Below are 12,174 nucleotides of genomic sequence, written 5' to 3' on the forward strand. Positions count from 1 at the left end.
GGAGAGCAGACTGCGGCAGCTGCATGTGACCACGGCTGACAAAATCGCCGGCTATCTCACTAACGGTAACTATAATACTAAAAACACTCCTTGCAAAAATAAAATCAACGTATATCTATTTTCTAAGCTTCGCTTAAATTAATTCACCGCAAAACCAGTTTTATCATTTTATCTAAGATGTATCAAATTTTTGTAACAATCATTCATAAATAAAAAACAAAATTTACTCATTCAAAGCTTCAGTTTTTGACTTAATGCTTAAGTCTAAACTTATACCTTCTAACATACTATAGGTGTGATTGCTTCATTGGAGTTACTGCTTTTTGTGAAGTTCCATACAACATAATCTGGTGATCTGTAATACAGCACCCAACCTACTTCAGACACCAGCTCTTCACAAAAAACCAGCTGTTAAAAATTGTAACACTTCTATTCTGTTTTAGCTTTAAGATATGTGTGAGGAGAAAATAAATAGATATTCAAAATAAATAAATGGATATTTATTATTATTATAATATGGCAAAATATTGACTTGTTAATTTTTTTTATCATATTTTAATTACAATTTAGTTAGTTCTATTATATTTCAACTGCTTTTGACATTTGACATTATGTGACTGATATCTATTTATTATAGACACACCAACAAGCTATTTTAAACTAAACATAAATAAGAAAAATATATACAGCTCTGTTGTATTATTAAAAATAATGTTAGTACAAAAAACGCTAAAATTACTTTAACGGTCAATTAATGTTAAAAATACAAATTATTTCTTATGTTGAATATGAGTAAAACAAACCATTTATATAATAAAACACTATTATAAATAACACTGTTGCAAAGTCTTTTAAATTGTAGCACCGACATCCCAAACATATCCATGGAGTCAAAATTATTATTAAGGAGGTCATTACATAATCTCACAGAGCGATGCAGTGGGGAGTGAAGACCAATATTAGTTCTCGGAATAGCAAGATGAAAGAATTCATGATTCATAAGCCTTGCATTATATTATTATTATTGTGTGACTAGTACCTACAATCTATATTTATTTTATTTATTTATTTATTTTTATGATAATAAGGGACGATACGAGCATGACGTTCAGCTGATGGTAATTGATACGCCATGCCCATTACAATACAGTGCCGCTCAGGATTCTCAAAAAATCCAAAAATTCTGAGCGGCACTACAATTGCGATTGTCACCTTGAGACATAAGATGTTAAGCCTCATTTGCCCAGTAATTTCACTAGCTACGGCGCCCTTCAGACCGAGACACAGTAATGCTTACACATTACTGCTTCATGGCAGAAATAGGCGGTATATGACTAAGCTTTTAAATTGTTCCTAATAATTTGACATATTGTAATTATTTCTATGGACAACTACACCAGCGCTTTAGTTTCACCCTGTAATGTTGGTGTAAAATTGAAATTAGATAACTGACTATTTTGTGCGTACAACTCGGTTTAGCTAAGATTCCTTTAAATAGAGCGTAGATAATTAGATCTTTAAATAGATCTGGATGTGTGGCGGTCCTCCACAGTGCGGTTTTCAAGGAGCTTTCTTTCTCGTCCTACGAAGCTGTGGAATGAGCTTCCTTGTGCGGTGTTTCCGGGACGATACGATATGGGTACCTTCAAGAAAGCGCGTACACCTTCCTTAAACGCCGACAACGCTCTTGTGATTCCTCTGGTGTTGCAGGAGAGTGTGGGCGGCGGTGATCACTTAACACCAGGTGACCAGTACGCTCGTTTGTCCTCCTATTCCATAAATAAAAAGATATAATTTCGTGTTATAATTATCTGTGAATGTTGCAGTTCTTTCAGCGGTGGAGGGCGGGCGAAGTGGGCGGGGCGAGCGGGCGGAGCTACGAGCCCGCCACGCGGCGCTCGTGTCCCGCGGCGTGTCGTTCATCCTGTCGCGGTCGCCGCGCCGCTCGGTCGGCTCCGAGGAAGAACTACTCTTCAGACTGTTGGACACACTCATCAGCGGTGTGTATAATATCTATTTGTGCTGAAACTAATGGGTGATGTGGCACTTGAACACACGCCTCTGGAGATTACGTCACAACTGAAGAAACATGGTATGTTTGAACGATGTATTAGTCGGTGTTGCTTAGCGGAGGGTAGCATCCGTAGTTTTATGAGAGGAGGCAAATTGTTTATATTGGATTCTTCTTCTTTGGTTGTCGGTGTTTTAGATTTTGCGTATTTTAACTTAGATTAAGAATTTTATACCATTTGAAAATATTAATAAAGGTAACAATTGTAGCGTTTTGTAATTATATATACAGGCGTATGTGAAGACCGGGGTCGAGGCCGTGGACGCTGGGGCGGGGCGGGCGAGTGGGCGGGGCTCCTGTGGGAGCTCCTGTGGTGGGCCGCCAGTTCAGCGCGGGGTGTTCGTCGTCTGCAGCCCCGACTGTTGCGGGCCCTTTATCGCGAGCACTGCGCCCGGCCCGCGCTGCTCGCAACGTTGTCGCCTGCTGACCCTCGCCGCTGCTCCAAGGTGACAATTATATTCTAATCTTAATCTACATGCCCCTTTAGGTATTCATTAAATCTGTTGATTGAAGGAGATTGATCACTGAAGTATGGGCTTTGGCTACACATTGCATCACAATGTGCCTACAATAATGAGCGATTCAAGACAGATTCAACATTCTTAACAGCACACCGCCGGATATTTTAAAAGCTGCAAAAGAACATAATATTCAAGTGAATTTTAATAATTGCACTATACAAAATGTAAATGACTACTAAAATAAATAATTCTTTCATTAATACTTAGTGTATATGTATATAATCTATAATGGATAATATTAGGTTACTACTAGGGCTGGCTTCTTTAATGTTAGCAGTAAGCTAACTGTTTCAAATTCTTTTAGAGGATTCATATTCTAGGTGTAGATAAAGTCTTGTTTGCAACTATTGATAATTAGGTATTAAAATACTCATGTAATTCTATTATTCGTGTTTTAATACCCTTTATTACACAACAGTTACATAAATTACTATTTACTTCCTGAGTATGGATAAAAAAATGTTTTACAATCATAATAAATCACCATACGAATCAGAACGCCCACAGTTTATAGGGAAGACACTGTATATTTTATTGTCTATTGTTTTATTTTAATGTATGTATTATGTTTTTCCCTGTTGGTGGTCCGAATAAAAAAAATATACCAGTTAAAGGATCTTTAACTGGTATATTTTTTTTATTCGGATCTCTCATTTAAAAACAACACGCATTGTGCAGTGCTCTTGCATTTAATAAGTACAAAAGGATAATCCACAATTATGATTAATAAATCTTTCTACAACCAAATTCAGTGCTGCCAATTAGTGACAAGGTATCAATAACTAAAGAGTAACATGATTGCAACTGTGAATAAATTTCAATACAATTAAAAAGAAAAATCCAACAAAATAAAATCCTTACTTAGCTTGTGTTAATTCCAACTAGTAAGTGAAGTTTTAGATAATTTATACGTCTAGAACCTAGATAATTAGACAACCGCTAAAAACAGGCCAAGTTTAATACTTTAGTGTGCGTGACAAGCTATGTTTTACATAGACTGGTTCATAGCCACTGTCCCAGAACAACATTATACCTAAATAGTAGCTACGCAATGTGTATAAAATTATTTAATCATCTACCTCTATTAATAAAAAACTTACCACAGAAACGATTTACTGGACTCCTGTTTAAATCGTTCGACATCGACAAAAAAATATAGTGTTGCATTGCATGCTTATTTAAATTAGCCGAATAGAGAACACTACAATAAATTTAAGATCTTTAATGTATACTGTATTCGACGCAATAAATAAATTTCATTTCATCTAGACTCGTGATTTGTAGGACTCAAATTTTTTCTAAGTCTATCAAGACGTCTAAGTGATCTAAGCCTTGAAAGGCCTGCACTTTTTTTATGGAAAAGGAGGACAAACGAGCGTACGGGTCACCTGGTGTTAAGTGATTACCGCCGCCCACATTCTCTTGCAACACCAGAGAAATCACAGTAGCGTTGCCGGCCTTTACGGAAGCTGTACGCGCTTTTTTTGAAGATACTCATGTCGTATCGTCCCGGAAACACCGCACAAGGAAGTTCCTTCCACAGCTTTGTAGTACGTGGAAGAAAGCTCCTTGAAAACCACAATGTGGAGGCCCGCCACAAATCCAGATGGTGGGGATGATATAACTTGTGGCGTGTCGTGCGAAGGTGGAATTCGGCGGCAGGAATCAGGTGATACAGCTCTTCGGAACACTCCCCATGATAAATGCGTTAGAAGACACACAATGAAGCGATGTCTCTACGTAACGCCAAGTGATCCAGCCGTTCACAGAGCACTGGGTCCATGACAATGCGAGCTGCTCTGCGTTGCACGCGGTCAAATGGATCGAGCTGATACTGGGGTGCGCCAGACCAGAGATGACAGCAATACTCCATATGTAGCCGGACCTGCGCTTTGTACAGAGCTAGAATGTGGGCCGGCTTGAAGTATTGCCGTGCTCTATTTATGACGCCCAGTTTCTTCGAAGCCAATTTGGCTTTGCTCTCCAGATGGCCGCGGAATTGGCAATCGCTCGAGATATCGAAACCCAGAATTCCAATACTAGGCGAGGCTGTAAGGGAAGTGTTGTCGAAGAGCGGTGATACGACAAATGGGGTGTTTTTAGTGGTAAACGCGCAAGCTTGAGTCTTCTGGGGGTTAAATTGGACAAGGTTCAATTTACCAAATTCCGCGACCTTCTCAAGAGAGGACTCGATAGAAGACACAAGTTTCTCCCGGCACTGGTCGACGATTTCCCTAGAGAGACCTGCATGGCCCGTGTATACGGCATTGCCCGTGCTGTCGTCTGCATAGCAATATATGTTGGAGGTGTCCCAACATATCATTGATATGCAGAAGAAACAGTGGGAGATAGCACACAGCCTTGGGGCACTCCAGCGTTCACGGGCTTGGGATTCTAGCAATAACCGTCGATAACGTATGCGGCGCCCATTGAGGAAGCTGGAGTTCCACTTGCATATAAGCTCTCGGGAAGCCCAAATGATGGAAGTTTTGCGAGAAGTGCCTTGTGCCATACACGATCAAAGGACTCCGATAGCCGCCGCCCATCTATATATATGCTAGGTATACCAGAGGATCACCTGCCGATCGACCATGGCGAAAGCCGTACTGTCGGTCGTTGATCAACTGGTGACCCTCTAGGTATACCAAGAGCTGGCGGTTAATTATGTTTTCCATTATTTTGGAGAGCAGGGAGGCAATAGCTATAGGCCTGTAGTTTGCCGGATCCGAACTGTCTCCTTTTTTGGATCGGATGGACAAGGGCTGACTTCCATGAGTCACGGACTACGCTTTTTGTATATGAGTGCTGGAATAAACGCGGTAGCACCGGCGTCAACTCAGGGGCACACGTTCAAAGCACGATTTGATAAATGCCATCCGGCCCGCTCGACTTCCTGACGTCCAACGAAAACAGAGCTCGCCTAACAGTTTACTGTCTGAACTGTACTTCAGGCATAGACCTCTGACACCGCAACGAGGGCAGGGACGCCCGGTTGAAGTTACCAAGAGCAGCTTTCGACAGCGACCAGAACTTGCGTGTTCTGGTCGGGTAACTAGAAAGCTGCTCGCCGATTTTGACGACGTGCTTTGATTTCTCACGGGCGATTTATTTGGCGACGCATCGAATCTGTGATCTGCCACCGATTGGTACTACAGAGCTAGGTATAAAAATATCCATGCCCTGTAGTATCACATCGGCTACTGCAACGGCGCAGGCACTAGGATCATCCGAAGGGAAAAAAACCTTGCCTCAAGGGTAGGATGCAAAAAACGAACGCATCCTATCCCAATCTGCTGACTTGTAGTGCCAAACGCGGCGGGTCGCTGGTGGTCTGCGACTTTGTCGTCGGATAGGCACTACACTCCTGACCAGGCAATGGTAGGACGTTCCGAGAGGGGCGTCGACAGAGACCTGGTAACTATCGTGATGCAGAAGATCTAATAAGGACGGCATGTGGCTATCCACATCCGAGAGCCGCGTTGGCGACTCAACCAATTGAGACAATAAGTGATCTAAGCCTTGAAAGGCTTAGACCATACGCCAATGCAAAATTATTCAAAGATCGCCCTGCGTAGTCTGTGGTACGTGAGCCAAGCTATTCGGCATTGTGTCCGTTGAAATCACCCAAGACTACGATTTCAGCGGAGGGCTCAAGCGAGAGCACAAGGCCGGCTGTGCCGTCTCAAGGTGGTGGTGGACGGCGTTTAAATTGGAGTGAATTCCACTGATATTGCAAAAGTCCGCGTGGAGCGGGGTGCCGTGGTTTTACTGCCTCGTTTGTCCTCGGACATGCGCGGTTCAGTGCCCTCCCCAGAATACGACGGGCAGCTCGAGCGAGAATGCTCGGGGAGGTATTCTCAGACTCTGGTAGAGCCGGTACCCTTCTGGGGTAAAATCTCTTTTAGTTCCGCTTTCATATTCGGGCGGTGGGGGGGGAGGGGGCCCTCGGTCCTCGACACTTACCTATGCGAAGCATAGCGGCACTAAGCCGCTACTTCACGCCGGTATTCTATGCGAGTATGGTAAGTAACCCGAACGAGTGTAGCCCGATTGTACTGACGTCATAAGATGGCAGCGTGACTCTCCCACCTCTAAAAAGCCCTTAGTCGCCTCTTACGACACCCCTGGGACTCCCCTTTTCTATAACGCCCCGGGGAAGTACAGGGCTTGCACTTCCACCTGTATCTGTTTCACTCACACTCGGTCTCGCTCGGCAGCTGTCGGTGTACCTGCTGACGATGGTGCGGAACGCGCACCTGGCGGCTGCGGGCGGCGCCGGCGTGGAGCTGGCCATCACTGACTGGGCGCGGGGCTGGGCCGTGCGGTCGCAGGCCGAGCTGGCGGAGCGAGCCCCGCCGCCCGACGCCGAGGCAGAGCGCCTGCTGCGGGCGGACGAGGCGCGCTGGACCGACGCGCACTACACGCCGCGCGCGCCGCACTTACTGAGGTCAGTGGCACGCTCTGTTAGCTCTGTATTGTGACGTCATCCTGGCCGGGCTGGCGGAGCGAGCCCCGCCGCCCGACGCCGAGGCGGAGCGCCTGCTGCGGGCGGACGAGGCGCGCTGGACCGACGCGCACTACACGCCGCGCGCGCCGCACTTACTGAGGTCAGTGGCACGCTCTGTTAGCTCTGTATTGTGACGTCATCCTGGCCGGGCTGGCGGAGCGAGCCCCGCCGCCCGACGCCGAGGCGGAGCGCCTGCTGCGGGCGGACGAGGCGCGCTGGACCGACGCGCACTACACGCCGCGCGCGCCGCACTTACTGAGGTCAGTGGCACGCTCTGTTAGCTCTGTATTGTGACGTCATCCTGGCCGGGCTGGCGGAGCGAGCCCCGCCGCCCGACGCCGAGGCGGAGCGCCTGCTGCGGGCGGACGAGGCGCGCTGGACCGACGCGCACTACACGCCGCGCGCGCCGCACTTACTGAGGTCAGTGGCACGCTCTGTTAGCTCTGTATTGTGACGTCATCCTGGCCGGGCTGGCGGAGCGAGCCCCGCCGCCCGACGCCGAGGCGGAGCGCCTGCTGCGGGCGGACGAGGCGCGCTGGACCGACGCGCACTACACGCCGCGCGCGCCGCACTTACTGAGGTCAGTGGCACGCTCTGTTAGCTCTGTATTGTGACGTCATCCTGGCCGGGCTGGCGGAGCGAGCCCCGCCGCCCGACGCCGAGGCGGAGCGCCTGCTGCGGGCGGACGAGGCGCGCTGGACCGACGCGCACTACACGCCGCGCGCGCCGCACTTACTGAGGTCAGTGGCACGCTCTGTTAGCTCTGTATTGTGACGTCATCCTGGCCGGGCTGGCGGAGCGAGCCCCGCCGCCCGACGCCGAGGCGGAGCGCCTGCTGCGGGCGGACGAGGCGCGCTGGACCGACGCGCACTACACGCCGCGCGCGCCGCACTTACTGAGGTCAGTGGCACGCTCTGTTAGCTCTGTATTGTGACGTCATCTCTTTATATGTACGGTGATAGGCTTGCCGTACAGATTAATTTATGTATGGTTCATTAATTCAACGAGACTTATGTACACTTGGTTTATTGTACAGCGATTTTGCCAAAGCTTTTGACAAAATTTGACATAAAACTTTAATTTGAAAGCTTTGGCGTCTTGGAGTACATACTGTTCTTCTGCGCTGGATAAAATCATATATAGATATGGAGTCAGGCTGTTTCTCTCGCTGGCTATACTTCTAACTATAGAAATATTAGCTCCAGTATGCCGCAAGGTTCTCATTTAGGCCCGTTACTTTTTATACTTTATGTTAATGACATTTCTAGTATTGTGAATGGATCAAATATGCTAATATACGCAGATGACACAAAGATCTTTAAAATTGTGCGGAGTGTGCATGATTGCTACTCATTACAAGCAGATCTCACTTCTTCCGAGAGATTGCAAGAGTAATAGTCTATTCTTGAACCCTGATAAGTGTCATGTGATTACTTATACACGCAAGATAAACCCGATCATATTCGCTTATATTATTTCTGGTAAGCCATTAAAAAGAGTTACTGAAGTGCGAGATCTGGCTATTATCCTTGGTTCAAAGCTTACCTTTGTACCACACATTGATAACATTCTTAAAAAAGCGTACATAAAATTAGGATTTAATTTGAGAATAGGAAAGCCATTTAAAAACACACAAACACATAAAATTTTGTTTAATAGTTTTGTTAGAAGTCATTAAGAATTTGCATCCTCTGTTTGGAACCCGTTTTTCAAAACTCATGTTGATCGAATTGAAAGGATCCAAAAGAAATTTACGAAGGCCTTAAATAATAAAACCGGTAATATATGTATATACTGATTATGACATATCGGCAAACAGACATAGAATTGAAGATCTTGAAAAACCACGTCATTTTATTGATACTGTTATTTTGTACAAAATAATTAATAATATTATGGATTGTCCCTGGTTGCTGCAATGTATAAACATAAAACTACCTCGCTCTCACAAACGCACATGTCATTCAACCGAATTATTTCATGTAGATTCATGTAGAAAATAATTTTGTTCGTCGTGCGAGTAAAATTTACAATAATAATTTTCCCCACGATTATAGTGTAGATTTCTGTACCAGTTTTTCAAAATTTTAAAAACAAATTAAAATAATTTTATTTAAATTCTCATAGGATTTGTATGATCCCTTAAAGTATATTTATATATGTTTGTATATTTATAATAGAATGTTGGCTAACTTGTTAATTAAGGAAACTATAGGTCTGGTATCTGTTATTTAATCTAGTAATTCATTTGTAAGATTGTCTGTTTCTGAATAAATAAATGAATAAATAAATAAAAATAAATAAGTCTACTTCCTTACTTAATATTTATATAAAAATACAAATACTATACAAGCACGGTACAAGCATATCTATCCATCGAAAAGGTGAATCTTCACGACATATCCACATCTTCTGAAACAGCAATTGAATTGAAGCAAAATTTTTTTTGTCGAGACAACACAGAGGCATCACAAGTTATACAAGACAGTAGATTACTATTTTAGGTTATATAGATCGTAACTAGTAGTTTTGGTAGTACTTTCATGATGTTAACCTGACACTGCCTAAGGGCTATATGGCAAATTCACTAATTACTAATACCTCCCACCCAAACTCAATTTTTGCTGGCTAAATTGTCTAGCGTTATCGAGACGAAAGCCTTTCCATTGTTAAATTCCGGCTGATTTTTTTCAACTTCTTACTTTAATCTTACCAGTCACGTCTTACACTTACGCCGTCAAAGCTTAATAATAATAAAGCCTCATTTATTCCATAACTCTTTTTACACAAAGCGAATTATTAGTAGTATTAGTATGTGAGATAGAAATTCTAATTGTTTGGTGTTAGTAATATTAGTTACTTATGCTTCTGTTTATTTGAGTTGTGTTTTTTTCAAAGTGTTCTATTTTTGCTTTTAGGCTTCCAGTATTTTCCTGTAATTAAGTCATAAAAGCTTATGTTATACATATTATATATGCGAAAAGACTTTATCGCCGAGCTATTATAATTGTAAGTTAAGTTCGGGCTGTGGTCTGGCAGGTCGGTGTTCGGACGGGCGGCACTTGCGGAGCGCGTGTGCGAGAGCGCCATGAGCGGCACGAGGCGCGTGGTGGACACGCAGAACGGCGAGCGGAAGGCCTTCCTCGAGCACCTGCGGGACGAGCACGCCCGTCTGGCACGCGCGCTGGCCCGCTGGCACGCGCTGTTGGACACGCACGGCCATCCCAGGGGTAATACGGACACTCATTGTTGGACATCACATGAATGGCATAAGACATACACACCACTTACCACCACACACTTTACCAGTGGGAGGCTTCTTAGCACAGGAAGCCGGCTAGATTATAGGTATCACAACAGTGCCTATTTCTGCCGTGAATCAGTAATGAGTAAATATTACTGTGTTTCGGTCTGAAGGGCGCCGTAGCTAGTGAAATTAGTGGGCAAATGAGACTTAACATATATGTCGCAAGGTGACGAGCGCAATTGTGGTGCCGCTGAGAATGTTTGTGTTTTTCAAGAATACTGAGCGGCACTGCATTGTAATGGGTAGGGCGTATCAATTACCATCAGCTGAACGTCCTGCTCGTCTCGTCCCTTATTTTCATTAAAAATAATAAAAAGCGCCGGGTAGAGTTTATCTTCTTGCACAATGACAAACTATTGATTTGCTGCTGCGACGTATTGAAGTGGCGATCGTCCGATGATTATGTTGATTGTGAAAATCACAAAAGAGGAAATCTAGCTTGATATGAACGGGTCTTAACTCTTGCAACAGTCGACGAATTATGAGAACCTCTCCGGTCTTGTACACTTGTCGTAAATATTTTTTATTTCTATATATAGGTCTATCAACAGATTGAAATAATTCAAAAACTATAGTGTGTTTCCAACTATAGGCAAACACAGCTTTTGTCATCTTATTTACAAACAGATAAAGATAATAACATGTTGTATGTTAAGTGAATAAAAGAATAAATATGTAAATAAATCTACTTTTGCTTTTGGTACTTAATGGTACCAAAAAAAGTATGAATTCAAAGTTAAAATATAATGTTATGACATTTTTATTTATTTACGGATCCTCTCTAAACACGCTCTTTTAAACCTAAATTAAGGACTTATGGAAAAACACGTCCCCAAAATGACAGCCAGTAGAGGTCGATACCCTATTTGGTTTGTTTACACATAACCTTATCAGGTTAATAAAGGAAAAGGAGGCCTTCCGTCTGAAATACAAAAAAAAAACAAAATGTCCTCTCACAGAATACGATTTTCAAGAGGCTAGAAAAAGATGTCATACTCTAATAAAGAGTTGTTACGTTTGTAAAAAAAAGTATACAAGATTTAATTTGTAAAAATAACATGAAAGTACCGTGGTCGTTTTTAAAATCTAAAAGAAAAAGTCAGGGATAGGTTCCAAACCTAATGACATTAAAAGGCACACAAATATCGGCTAGCTTATCAATCTGTAATGCTTTTGCTGAACAATTTTCCACAGTTTATACACAACCAAATCATACGGACATTAGAATCAAGCCTAATATAGTTTCTACCACAGATAATAACGCAGTTGCCGATTCAGCAAACAAATCTCTATTTAAAATTTCTTAAGAACAAAATTCAATAGAAAAAGCCTTGAAAAAACTAGACGATAAAAAAGGAGCTGGTCCTGATAAGATACCGGCTATTTTCATTAAAAACTGCGCTTCGTCTCTGTCCTATCCGATATATCTTGTATATAATCGATCTCTGGCCACTGGGATATTTCCTGAAAAATGGAAGTCTGCTAAAGTTGTGCCTATTCCGAAAAGCGGACAAGCAGGTGATATTAGGAACAGGCCAGTTTCTCTATTGTCCATTTTTGGTAAGGTCTTCGAATCTCTGATATTTCCTTATCTTTTTTTTTCATTTAAAATCTATTTTAGTCCCTCAACAGCATGGTTTCCGCATTAAATGTCTACCATAACAAATTTAACTGAATTTACAACTCGTAGTAATCGATAATATAGACAATGGACACAAAGTGGACGATACATATATGAATGTTAGTAAAGCTTTCGATCGGGTCAACC

This window comes from Leptidea sinapis, chromosome 16, assembly GCF_905404315.1.
Source record: "Leptidea sinapis chromosome 16, ilLepSina1.1, whole genome shotgun sequence".
NCBI classification, from domain to species: Eukaryota; Metazoa; Arthropoda; class Insecta; order Lepidoptera; family Pieridae; genus Leptidea; species Leptidea sinapis.